Source organism: Lactuca saligna, chromosome 7, assembly GCF_052625555.1.
Source record: "Lactuca saligna cultivar CGN05327 chromosome 7, ASM5262555v1, whole genome shotgun sequence".
Classification (NCBI taxonomy): Eukaryota; Viridiplantae; Streptophyta; class Magnoliopsida; order Asterales; family Asteraceae; genus Lactuca; species Lactuca saligna.
In genome coordinates, this window is record NC_136423.1 from 82,504,353 (window position 1) to 82,515,935 (window position 11,583).

An 11,583-nucleotide genomic window follows, 5' to 3' on the forward strand; every position below is an offset into this window, starting at 1 on the left:
GGAACACAAGCAACAACAAGGTAAGTTATTCTATCTATACTTTATGTTAAAATTGTTCCCCATGTATGCTAGATAGGAATATAACCTTGGAAATCAACTTTGGATGACAAATTAGACAAACATAGATCCAAGGTTATTAGGGTTGCATGTACACTTAGGAAGTGTTAGAATGCTCAAAATCCATCAAATACATCTTATCTGAACCTGGGTGGACGGAGTATCGAGTGTTGTGTGCGCAAGACCAGATCCCTGAAACCTCCATGGCGCGGAGTCCAGATTTGATCCATGAGATAGTGGGCTCCGTCACCCTTGAACTCCAAACTCTTATCCATTCCGCGCAGGGATTCTCCCATCACATTCTCAGGCTTCAAGGCCTCAAGCTGAGCCTCCTTCATCTGTGATGACAGTTGCGAATGGACAATCATTGTTAACGATTTGGTTCTTCGACCAGAATGCTCTTGCCTACTCAGGGCGTCTGCTACCACGTTGGGTTTTCCCGGGTGATATCGAATTTCACAATCGTAATCGTTAAGTAGCTCGACTCATCGATGTTGTCTCATGTTGAGCTCCTTCTGGTTTAGTATGTGTTGGAGGCTCTTGTGATCAGTGTACACCACGCTCTTCGTCCCATACAAGTAGCGTCTCCAGATTTTTGGTGCGAAGACGACCGCTCCTAACTCGAGGTCGTGAGTAGTGTAGTTCACCTCATGCGTCTTTAGCTATCTTGAGGCATAGGCGATGACCTTACCTCATTGCATCAAGACACAACCGAGCCCCTAATTCGATGCATCGCAGTATACAACAAAATCTTCAACTCCTTCGGGCAGAGATAATACTGGTGCGGTGCATAAGGCTTGTTTCAGGGTCTGAAATGCCTTCTCCTATTTCTCCTCCGAATCGAATGATACACCCTTTTGTGTCAACATGGTGAGAGGCTTCGCAATCCGAGAGAAGTTTTGGATGAACCTACGGTAGTAGCCAGCAAGGCCTAGAAATTGGCGAATTTCTACAGGCATCTTCGGTGCTGACCAATTCTCAATAGCTTTAATTTTGGAGGGGTCAATGTGGATTCCGTCTTCACTAACCACATGTCCTAGGAATTCAACTCTTCGGATCCAAAATTCGCACTTAGAGAACTTCGCATATAACTTCTCTGATCGTAGGGTTTCCAGGACTCATCGCAAATGATCCCTATGCTCTAGCTCGCTTCGAGAATAGACGAGTGTATCATCAATAAAGACGATGACGAACTGATCTAAGTATGGACGACACACCCTATTCATCAAGTCCATGGATACTGCAGGTGCGTTGGTCAGTCCAAAGGGCATCACCACGAATTCGTAGTGCCCGTAACGGGTTCGGAAGGCTATTTTCGGAACATCTTCCTCAAGAACCCATAACTGGTGATACCCGGACCTAAGATCAATCTTGGAGAAGTAACTCGCTCCTTGTAGTTGGTCGAATAGATCGCCGATACGAGGGAGGGGATAGCGATTTTTAACCGTGAGTTTGTTGAGTTCCCTATAATCGATGCACATATGGAACAATCCGTCCTTCTTCTTCACGAACAAGACCGGAGCTCCCCAAGGCGAGAAGCTTGGTCTTATAAAGCCCTTGCTGAGCAGTTCGTTAAGTTGACCGGATAGTTCTTGCATCTTGGCAGGCGCTAGATGATAGGGAGACTTTGCTACGGGAGTAGCTCCTGGAACTAGGTCGATTCTGAACTCAACCTGACATTTTGGAGGTAAACCTAGAAGGTCCTCTGGGAAGACATCAGGGAAATCACATACGACGGGGATGTCCTTTGGGTTCTTTGATCTCTGGCTTGTGTCGACGACGTGAGCAAGGAAGGTGCGGTATTCTTTACGTAAGTTTTTTTGAGCCTGAATGCTGGAGATGATACGAAGACTCGTACCGGGTTTATCTCCATAGATCAATAGGGTTTCACAATCCGAAAGATTTAGGCGAATGGGTTTGTCAAAGCATAAGATATCGGCATGATAGAGACTCAACCAGTCCATACCAACAATGACATCGAAACCCTTGATGGAGACTGGATGAGTGATCGTCTAACGTGAGGGTACAACCTACATATATTTCGTTAGAGCTTTCGGTCTTCCCGTTACCCATTTCTACGACAAAATTTTCTTTTAGTGGTTGAGGGGTTTGTTTGAGTAAGTGTTTAAAGGTTTGGTTTACGAAGCTTCTTTCTGCACCACTATCGAATAAGATACAGGCGTAAGAGTTGTTGAGAAGAAACGTACCCGTGACTACTGTGTGATCCGCCACCGCTTCATTGTGACCAATAGTGAGTAGTCTTCGGTTCCCCCAGGATTCGCAGCCTTCGGACAGTTTTTCTTGAAGTGACCAGCTTCACCGCAGCCGTAACACGTCGGGGTCACTCCCGAACCGGGAACTTACGAAATAGGTTTGGGAGGGGCTTTGCAGAATCGCACCGTATGACCCTCCGACCACAGTTGGAACACTGCAATTCACGCAGGACCGTTGTGGTGGTAAGGACACTTTGGACATTTGGGCAGATTCCCACTATAAGGCTTTGGCGGTGCAGGAGCGACTGGAGTAGTAGCAGCATGGATCGCCACAATTTGCTGGTCCCTGGAGGAGGTTTGAGTCTTCTTTCCCTTCTTCTTATCCCATCGCTTCCTCTTTCTATCAGAAGAATTGGGTGCAGTGGTAGTTGTGGTTGTCGTTGCTGGAGTGGAAGAGATTTCATGGTTGATCAGACTCTGGGCCAATTCCTTGGCGCTGTCGAAGGTGGTAGGGCGTGAGGCTAGACCATTTCCTCGATACGGGGGCACTAAACCCCATATGTACCGTTCTGTCACACCCCCAAACCAGAACGGCAGAAACGTTCGGGGGCGGAGGATGTCATATTCAGTATCATAACAGTTCATAGAAAGGAAAGTACACACCACCATATACATTATAGTTTCCAAAATGTTTACATAATTGTATTCGTTACATGTTCAAAAGTTAAATACATAAACATCTTTCAAAAGAAGTAATTAACGTCAGTACGTTAATCCCCAAAAGTTGATTTCCAAATCTGCTTAGGGGTTCCCTGAGAATACAAGTTATTTCAAAGAAAAAGTGTCAACAATTAAGTTGGTGAGTTCATGAGTAGTGTTTTGAGAAAATGTACGCCATTCGAAAGTTCGTGTATGTTTTCCAGAAAACGCAGTATTTCAAATGTAAAGAGTTGTGATTTGTTGTGTTGAAAGTGAATGTATTAGATCCAGAAAATCCCATATTTTCCCTAATGGTTGAGATACGAATTGTTGTGTTTTCCAAGAAAAACCTTTATTTTTTTTTTTATAAAAGTATGAAATGCATATGAATGTTCGTGGTATAAGTTGCAAATAATTGCACCAGGAAAATCCCTTATTTTCCTATTAGTTGTTTGGTTTGTATATAGGAAAAACCCTTATTTTCCTAACATAACTGGCAGTCTCTAAGACCGAAAATCGCAAGAAACCGACTTTCTTAAAAGTTGTGTCATAGTTTTATATAATAAAGCTATACGAAGATCGCATTTGTTAGATGAAGAATAGTTTTAATAGCTACTCGTTCATAAAATCATAATACCATAATAGTTGTATATCCGATGAGTTTTATAACCATACTAAACATAATATGCCTGTAACGACGTTCTTCAGGCGTCGCAGTGTTATGACAACTGTCACCCCAAAAGACGGACTGTAGCCAACAGTTAGGGCGCGGGATCATGACTTCCCATATAGATCTATACACATTTGACACGTTCTCCGAACGGGAGACTCTGGTTATAGACAGGACTTGCAGCATTACTTTCTATTGTTATATCTATAACTTAGAAAAATCACAACTTCCTCATACGAAGTCAGATTTGGATGTTCTTTTTATGTACGATTACAGTTTGACGATATCGATGACTTTCATTTAGACACCTAAGGTCAAAAAGTATTTTATTGAAACTTTGCGTTTTTATGTAACTTTGTATTGCCAGTTTTTGTCGGGAAACTTAGAATGGTCATAACTTCTTCGTTATAACTCGGATTTTAGTGTTCTTTATATGTATGAAAACCTTGTTACGATGTCTACCACTTAGTATACTTAATTACGGTTTTATAAAAGTTTAGATTTTGACCTGAATTTTGCTGTTGTTACATTATCCCCCCGTTAGAGAGAATTTCGTCCCGAAATTCGCATTTTGACTGGGACTCCAATACTTGTGGGCATTTTGACTGGGACTACAATACTTGCAGGCGTGAGTGCTTATGTTCCATTTGTTCCTCTTGTTCCTTTATGAATCTAGATCCTAATGTGCGTGTTTCAGCGGAACTTCATTACTCCGCCTATCACTTCGACCGATCGGGATCATGCGGTTTTTGGGTTTATTTACTTATGTTCTTCTAAATGTTAGCATATTCACTCGATGAATTAGGGCATCTATGTTTTGAAGTTCATGGTTGGATTCACTGCTAGTTTCTGAGCTTGGACTTGACTTGTTGTAAGCGTGGTTTTTCTAAATGATCTGTTGTGGAATACTACGGGAAGGTTGTAATGATTCCTCACATGAGTACTTCGGGGTTTTGAAAGTAGAAAACAATTGGTGTTTGTGTCGGGTTTGTCATTATAAATCGATCGAGTTTCGTTAGTCGATGGCTAAAGTGAAAGGGTCTTTTATAACACATGGAACTGGTATGGGTAGGGCCACACCAATCCACATCGAATGCTGATGTCGGTACCGATGGGTTTTGAGCATTCAAACACTTCCTAAGTGTACATGCAACGCTAATAACCTTGGATCTATGTTTGTCTAATTATCATGCAAAGTTGAATTCCAAGGCTATATTCCTAACTAGCATACATGGGGAACAATTTTAACTTGAATGATAGATAGAATAACTTACCTTGTTGTTGCTTATGTTCCTTGAAACCTTATGAGCCTGGCACCCCAAGTGTGATGCCTCAAATGCTTCACACAACACCAAATGCTCTTGGAAAGACTTTTGAGAGAATGCACACTTCTTGAAATCGGCCTAGCCCTCTTGTTTCCTTAGTGTAGCCGATTTTGGTGGAGAATGAGATCCTTATATAGTCTTGACACATCTAGGGTTACACCATGTAAACCCTAATGTGTCATGACTCTTCATTTCCATGACCCATGGGTTTGTAACTCCCATGGAGCATCCTATGGGTAGAACCCAACTTGATAATCCATGAAGCCTCTTAGCCCACTATACAAGATATGGATGATTTACATAATCAACCCATATATTTAATTAGTTCTCTTTTGATCACTTAATTAATTCTAAATTAATTATTGATCATACTAATCAAATAATATTATTAATATATTAGAACTTATAATATATTAATAATCTCCAAGTGTTATTTCTCTCATTTAGTCTATCCAATTGCTTGGTGCCATGCAACCCAAATGGACCATGCCGGGTCGGGTCAAGTACATGCCAGAAATAGTTATGGACTTAGACACCTTATTCAACAGTCTCCCACTTGGATAAGTCTAATAACTATTACTGCAAGTATGACTTCAGGAACCGATCGGCAATCGTAGCTCTTTTCAAGGTTTCTCAGAACTGAGAAGATGATGGTACGCCATTTAAGATAAGTGATCATATAATCCTCTGTTCTTAGATATCAGTCGGACAAATACATGGAACAATGTCTTACTTATTGTCCAACAGTTTGTTTCCCGATTTCCGATTTGTTTGACAAAGAACTTAATTGAACACATCAACTTAGTTCTGACCGGGCCCGGTACATGGGTCAAAACAAAATCATCGAGGGGTCTAGATATCAGCTTTAATCCAAGAAGGAACAGATAAACTTCAAGTCAGATGTTTGTTCTACCACTCATTGAATTACGCACAAGAGTACGATTTATAACATCGAGTTACCAATGCGTTTTCGTACAATCAATGCATAACCAACTTGTAAGTAACAAATCATATCTCTAGGTTTGAAGACTTATACGATATTACCGTCTCACGATCACTCGAGATAGAATTCCATGAAGTGATTCCAGTGAGCGTGGGTTGAGTCCAATGCTCAGAACTTATGAGCACTCATGATTGCTGTAGCCTTGTCCAAGACCTCTACAACCAAACATGATAGTCTTGATTCATACCTACTTCCGAAATATGACTGACTATGGAGGTTTGAATAATATGTTATACCAAACAAAAATTATTCTGGAAGTCAAAACATGCAAAAGAAATATAGTAAACGATCGACAAGAGATAGAAACACTTTACTCATAAATAAAACATTTTTTATTCATCATCAAATGTCAAATACACTTTACAAATTTCGAGGTTATCTAACTACTAAATCTAATATCATCCTTCAACCCTATGCTCCGAGCATGCTGGAGATGCTTAACCCAAGTCAGTCCCTTCGTGAGGGGATCTGCCGGATTCTCATCTGATGATACCCTCTTTTCCACGAGGAGTCCTTTGATCCGATGTCTGATGAAATGGTATTTTCTGTCGATGTGTCTGGATCTCCCGTGATCCCTTGGTTCCTTGGCTAAGGCAACAACACTTTCACTATCACAGAAAATTTCCATTGGCTCTTTAATAGCTGGTACAACTCCAAGGTCTCCAATGAAGTTCTTCAGCCATATCGCCTCCTTTGCCGCCTCGCTAGCTGCAATATACTCTGATTCACAAGTATAATTTGCCACTGTCTCTTGCTTGGAACTCTTCCAAGAAATTGCTCCTCCATTTAGGGTAAAGACCCAGCCCGACTGAGAGCGGAAATTATCCCTATCAGTCTGGAAGCTAGCATCACTATACCCTACAACTCTCAAGTCATCACTCCCACCGAGGGTAAGGACCCAGTCCTTAGTCCTTCGTAGGTACTTGAGAATATTCTTTACCGCGGTCCAGTGCGCCTTGCCAAGGTTCCCCTGAAACCTGCTAACCATGGTCAGGGAAAAATCTACATCAGTTCGAGTACACGTCATGGCATACATGATCGATCCTACAGCCGAAGCATAAGGTATTCGACTCATTTCTGCTATCTCAGCCTCAGTGCTAGGGCTTTGTGTCTTACTCAATTTGGCGTTACTCTGGATGGGCAACTCTCCTTTCTTGGAGTCCTGCATGCTAAATCTCTTCAGCACCTTATCCAAGTAGGTACTCTGACTAAGTCCAATTAGTCTTTTACTCCGATCTCTCAAGGTCCTTATCCCTAAAATATAGGCAGCTTCACCAAGGTCCTTCATAGCGAAACACTTCCCAAGCCAGGACTTTACTTCCTACAGGGTTGGAATGTCGTTTCCTATGAGTAGTATGTCATCCACATACAATACCAAAAAGCTAACTATACTCCCACTAGCCTTGACATACACACAAGATTCATCTTCACTCCTAGAAAAGCCAAATTCCTTGACCTTTTCATCAAAGCAAAGATTCCATCTGCGAGGTGCTTGCTTTAATCCATAGATGGATTTCTCAAGCTTACACACTCTATTAGGGTACTTGCTGCTGACAAAACCTTCTGGCTGACTCATGTAAATATCTTCAGCCAATTTTCCATTAAGGAAAGCAGTTTTGACATCCATTTACCAAATTTCATAGTCATGAAATGCGGCTGTGGCTAACATAACCCTAATAGACTTAATCTTGGCTACCGGAGAAAAGGTCTCATCATAATCCGCTCCAGGAATTTGTGAGAACCCCTTTGCAACCAGTCTAGCCTTATAAGTGTGTACATTACCATCCATGTCGGTCTTCTTCTTGAAGATCCATTTGCACCCCACCGTCTTACGACCTGGTACATTTTCAACCTAGTTCCAAACTTGATTGTCATACATGGATTGTATCTCGCTATCCATAGCCTCTTTCCATTTAGCATACTCGGGGCCTGCCATGGCTTCCTCGTAGCTCCCATCACTAATAAGTGTCTCACCTTCTGTAGTAACATGGAATCCATAGTAATGCTCAGGTGTACTCCTAACTCTTGTGGAACGCCTCAGAGGTACAGATTCGTCAATTGGCTGAACATGAGTTTCCTCCTCAAGTTGAGGGCTAGAGTTTGAAGTTCCTTCACAACTTGACTCTTGAATTTCTTCAAGATCAATTTGCCTCCCACTATCTCCTTGGCTTATAAACTCTCTTTCCCGAAAGACTCCTCTTCTTGCTACAAAGACCACATTGTTACTAGGTCTGTAGAAGAGGTAACCAAAGGATTGATGTGGGTAGCCGATGAAAATACACCTCTCGCTTCGAGGTTCGAGCTTATCATGAGTCTCGCGTCTCACGAAAGCCTCGCAACCCCAAATCTTGATGTGGTCTAGTTTAGGTACTTTACCAGTTCACATCTCGTGAGGAGTTTTGGCAACTTTCTTTGTAGGGACTAGATTAAGAATATGGGCGGCAGTCTCTAAGGCATACCCCCAGAATGAGATTGGTAGCGAAGCTCGACTCATCATGGAACGATACATGTCTAACAAGGTTCGATTACACCTCTCAGCCACACCATTCAACTGCGGTGTCCTAGGAGGTGTCAATTATGAGACAATCCCACATTCCCTTAGATAGTTGAGGAACTCTGAACTAAGATACTCACCACCTCGATCGGATCGAAGCATCTTAATGTTCCTGCCCAATTGATTCTCGACTTCCTGTTTAAATTCCTTAAGCCTCTCGAAAGTCTCTGACTTATGTTTGATTAAGTAGACATATCCATATCTACTGTAATCATCAGTAAAAGTCAAATAATAACGATTAGCATCCCTTGTGGCATGTTTGAATGGTCCACACACATCCGTGTGTATAAGGTCCAACAAACCTTCACCCCTTTCACACAAGCCTATGAAAGGTGACTTTGTCATTTTTCCAAGTAAGCACGATTCGCAACTATCATCTGACTTTAGGTCAAACGACTCCAAGACTCCATCCTTTTGGAGTTGGCCTATGCGTTTCTTGCTTATATGTCCAAGGCGACAATGCCATAATGATGCTTTATCCAAGTATTTATTATTAGTAGAATCAATACACAAAACATTATTTCGAAAGTTATCTACAACAGACACAGCTTCATACACACCATCACAATGTAATGCTTTAAAATAAAGAACATTATTAAAGAAAGCATCAATAGAACCAACTTCATTATTAAACGAAAGGGTAAACCCTTGTTTGTACAAAGCATGAAAGGAAATAATATTTCTTACCATTCCTGGCGAGTAACAACATTTTTTAAAATCTAAACTAAACCCACTACTTAGCGATAAAGTATAAACTCCAATCTTGGTGACAGGTGAAGCTTTCCTATTCCCCATGATCAAGTTTATTCTTCCTTGCTCCACATCCTCACTTCTTCTTAGTCCCTGCAAGTCACAACAAATATGAATACCACAACCGGTATCAACGACCCAAGATTTAGAATGGGGTGAGTTATTAGAAATGATAGTGTAAATACCTGCATGGTTGGGTTTGACTTTCCCATTCTTCACATCCTGCTGGTATTTTGGGCAGTTCCGCTTCCAATGAGCCTTTTCATGGCAATAGAAGCATTCAGCCACTTTTGGGTCAGAAGAAGGAGTAATGAAACCTTTCTTGGTTCCACTTGAAGAAGAGCCATCAAGGGTCCGAGCCTTGGTACCCTTCGAAGATCTTTTTCTCTTCCTCCCTCGACTTTTCCTGATTGCCAAAACTGGAGTTGAGTTTGGAGTAGGAGTGATAGCAACCGACTTCCCCTTAAGACCTGTTTCTGCGGTCTTGAGAAGTCCCTGAAGTTTGCTGAGGGTGACCTCTTCCTTGTTCATGTGATATGTCATGCGGAATTGATCATAGCACGATGGTAAGGAGTGCAAAATGATATCTATTGCAAGCTCCTCAGGGAAGTTCACATTAAGCTTCAGCAACCGATCCACATACCTTTGCATTTTCTGCATGTGGCTCGTGACGGATTCCCCGTCCTTCATCATGGCTGTTATCATGGAGCAGATGATCTCATACCTCTCTTGTCGTGCACTTTGATGGTATCTTTCCATCAAATCTTGGTGCATTTCATAAGGGTAGAAATCTTCATAAGACTTTTGGAGTTCAGCTGTCATTGTGGCCAACATGATGCAAGCCACCTTGGTCGTATCTCTTTCATGAGTATGAAAGTCAGCGATCTCCTAGGGAGTTGCAATGGACTCATCAATTTCCTTAAGCTCCTTGTCAAGGACATATTCTTTGTCCTCGTAGCGGGTAATCATCCTGATGTTTCTGATCCACTCATTGAAGTTAGACCCATCAAAGGTAACTTTCCCACACAAGCTCATAAGAGTAAAGGAGCCATTAGGATTCGAGCCAGAAGCAACATTGTTTGAAGACATCTGAAAGAAGAGAACAAGTTTAGTATAGATATATGAGAGTCCTTAATAAAACACCCAAATGTAATATTAAAGCTAGGATCCAATCACAATATAACATAGTGTTGGGCTTAGAAGATTGCGTCTTTTGGGCTCGTTTGTTTATAATTCTTTGTATTACGGTTTGGGCCTGTCCAACCGTGTGTCTTTTATGCTTTGTATATAAGCTTATGCTTGCATGCATATTAGGTTAAGGTTTTAGAGATCTGAGAATACAATTTTTCCAGACGACTAAAGGTTTCTTTAATCATACTTGTAACCTTCCAATCCTCTACAGTTGATGTTCTTAATCGAGCTCTTCTGAGGATTTTGTTTTAATCATTCAACACGTTTGATTCATTCTTGTTCCATAATTTTACTGTGTTTATATCGTCATTGTTTTCATAACTTGTTCAAGATCTTATCGATCTTCTAAGATTAAAAGGCTAGTTAATCTCATCAATTGGTATCAGAGCAGGAGGCTGTGTAATTGATACACATCTTTTCTGTGAAAAAGATTTTCATTAGGGTTTTTCCGCAATCATCAATATTTATTGAGCCGTCATCTCTTTATTGACGTATCTTGATATTTATTATTTTGCCCTGATCTGCTTTATTACAAGTCTGATCTTTGAATAGGTTTTTACGATCATAATGGACGCGACACAATCAAACGTTATTAATATTTCAAACAACATTGGTTCGACGACAAGGATTCCGATCTTATACACCAACGATTATGAAGTATGGGCACATCATTTCGAAGACTACGTTATTGGGTCGGAGGAAAATGGGTATTTGATTTGGGAAGCCATCACAAACGGACCGTTCTCTCATTCTGCAACGTCCAGAATCATTAAAACTCAAAAAGAATACAATGATCTGCTTAAGGACGTGAAAGACATTGCACAAGATGAAAAGGACAAGTTCCAATGCAATATCAAAGCACTAAGATTGATCCGGTTCGCCCTTCAGTCCGATACATTCAGATTGGTTAGCTCTTGCACGACGGCGAAGGATGTTTGGGACAGACTTCGTGAATTGTATTCTACAGACGAAGATCTCGAACATTCTATTCAAACTCTGCTTCTATCTGAGTTTGGTGAATTCAGACAAGGGGCTGAAGAATCTGTGACCCAGACATTCGATCGCTTCAATCATCTTCTCAGCAAGATGATCAAACATGATATCGAAAGGAAGCTCCTCGA